Consider the following 2,884-nt stretch of genomic DNA (forward strand, 5'->3'; position numbering starts at 1 on the left):
ATGATATGATTTTCAATCTTAAAAAGATGTTCTAGCAAATAAAAAAGACAAGAAACATAAGTCACGATTAAGGGATTGACCAAGGAAAGAGCGATCGCACCTCCTAGAAATTTTAAATTCCCTTATATTTTAGATTTTAACACAGTTTTTAGCTCACATGAAGCAAGGTCAATGACGTGCACGATCGACCCTGTGCATAAATCCTTACAGAGCGATATACATACTAGAGGTCAAGGGGATATGATCGTTTCTGATGCAGCAAGGTTGTGAGCAGATGTAGTTGCACAGTATTGGTTTTATGTACGGTTCAGTTCAATCAGGGAATGGCAATGCTATACACGTACACCAAGAGACTATAGGTAGCTTCATTAGGATTAAAACTTCTAAGACATCACTCAAACATGGCATCAATTCAAGACTACCAGCAACATAAAAAATGATTAGGCAAAAAATCTTACTACAGCCAGTTCGCACCAGTTAGCTTAGGGGTCATGTCCAGATAAAACAGTCGATTAGAGTTGAACCATTGAAATTGTAGGGTCTTGATTGCATGCCCCAAATTCTACACAATGCTGCAATTTTGTTGTTTGGTTTTGAAGTCAGTTCAAACAAAATTCTCGCAAAGGTATCAGAATGTCTACCATCTGAAAAGAGTATCTCTGCACAAGAATTTTCATAACCTAGCAGCGACGTCCGGTTTTGAGGATCAGATGCGAGGTGCTCTATTATCATTGCAGCTTTCCGGCAGACTTCTGGCACTGGATGTGGTGTCTTGATCACTTTCAATATACGATCAACGGCCCTAAATTGGTTTAACATTGTACATGAATAAGATAGCCCTTTCAACTGAAAACTTTAATTATAATATGACTATGCATTATTGTCAGTCATCGTCACTATGTCATCACCCAAAATTAAAAACAAAAACAGAACTTACCATCTCTCACTAGCTATCTTCAACCTGCAGTCCATGTTGACATCAACAAGGTTATAGATTGCACCAATGGCAGCAGCTTGTGCATCAAATGCTTGCAAGCTCAAAATATCTACTGCTCGCTTGTACATCTGAAATTAACCATCAAGTTTGTCGTACTATTTATATCATGATGAGACATTTAACTGAGAAAATATTCGAGCAGAATGCTTTACCTGAAGAACAAAAGGGAGGAGGAGAGGTTCATTATCAGGGTTTATAATCATGCACCCAAGAAATTCTGAAGCCACAGGCTTTGACTGGAGATCCTAGCATCCCCATTATAGCTTGAACTGCATGTTTTTCTCTGTTTGGTAAAAGTGTGGATGTAACCAATGAAGAGAAGTTAGGAATTAGAAAAAAATATGACCTCAAGCAATAAAGTAAATCAGATTCTCACGTTATTTTAATGTAAGATGGCTTTGGTGAACTAAAAATCCAAAGGTCAAGCAACGGAGCCAAATTTACAATTGTCTCAATGGCATTTGTGACAAGTTCCTCATCCTCTGTCAAGAAAATAACTCTTAAGAAAGCACACAATGACAGATTGAAAGAGTTAACGTAACTTTTGCAAATTAAATATTCGACTAAAAAAACCATTACACAAACAAAAAAGGTAGGCTATTTTGTAGAAGCAGAAAGGGGAAATAAAAACAAGAAAAACATATTCAATAGCAGGAATATATCACAGAGTTCCCAGTCCACTACTCCTGATGATTCACCTTTGGTGAACAAAGTAAACTCAACAGAACACATTTCAAGACCATTTAAGAAATGCAATAATTTTCCTTTCTAAACTATTGGTCTAGCAATGTCCAACAAGTTTAACTGTTCAAGAAATGTGGCATCTGATGAGATGATTCAAGATCCTGATCATCCCTGTCTATTCAATGAGCTAATAAAGATCTACATCAAAAATTCTTGAACCCTACCATAGAATCTAAAAAAAGTATATATTTTTAATGGTATAGAGACATACCAAAAAAACACTAAACAATACAGAACCAGAGAAAAAAGGGAACGGCAGTCTCACCTATGATGTGATCTTCTATACACTGAAAAACAGTTTCCAAGCAATGCCGATGTTGAGCCATGGCAATTTCATTCTCGGGCATGAAAGAAAAGTTACGTATAATATTAGATGCCGCAACAGCACACTGCTGTTTTTCGGCTCGACCCTCATCATCCAGATTAAATAAACCATCTTCATCAAGCCACCACTCCAAACGACGGCGTTTACTTGTGTTTTTTGCCCGGGTATTTCAGCAGCAGAAGAACCTGACCCCAAACTGTCATAACATAAAAAAGAGTCCAAATTTATTCCCTCCTACATAAAACCAACAAGACAAAGAAAACAGTGTTCAACCCTACCCAGACTGCGGCAGCAAGATATTTGATCCCAATGCCTCATACTCATTGCCAAATCCTGTTACAACAGAATTTGAACCCAATGTTCTAGCCCTGTGTCCCTTTCTATGTTCCTTAGACAGTGCTATATCACGCCAATCATCTATCTGCTCCACATCATAACCACCATATCAAAGACATAATCTATTTACATGAAACATAAAATTGAAGTTCATCAAGACGAAAAAAAACCCACAATTTGAAGAAGGGCATCGAGCAAGCCCACAATGTGAGAGCGTTCAAAGCCCAAGTTAACTCACTCTTCAACCCACTTTGAAGTGCTAGAACTATCCTTTTATTGTTCAGCTCTACAACCAGTAGCAACAACAAATTTAATATTCCAACCTTAAAGATAAAATTGCAACGAATGTAATTTCAATTAAGCAAAAATGCTAATTTAAATAGTGACGGATTGTCGTTTCTTTGATTTTAATTATAAGTTAGGGTTTACCAGAGAAGGAGTTGTGGATTTGAAGGGAAGGGCCGAGGAGAGTGGACGGAGTG

The 2,884-nt window shown here is 37.4% G+C and overlaps 1 pseudogene; it reads right to left on the bottom strand.

Moving 5' to 3' along the window:
- Positions 1 to 275: 275 nt before the first annotated feature.
- LOC120178344 lies at positions 276 to 2,593 on the bottom strand (annotated as a pseudogene).
- Positions 2,594 to 2,884: the final 291 nt, after the last annotated feature.

Source organism: Hibiscus syriacus, unplaced genomic scaffold (genome assembly GCF_006381635.1).
Source record: "Hibiscus syriacus cultivar Baekdansim isolate YM2019G1 unplaced genomic scaffold, ASM638163v2 tig00112347_pilon, whole genome shotgun sequence".
Classification (NCBI taxonomy): Eukaryota; Viridiplantae; Streptophyta; class Magnoliopsida; order Malvales; family Malvaceae; genus Hibiscus; species Hibiscus syriacus.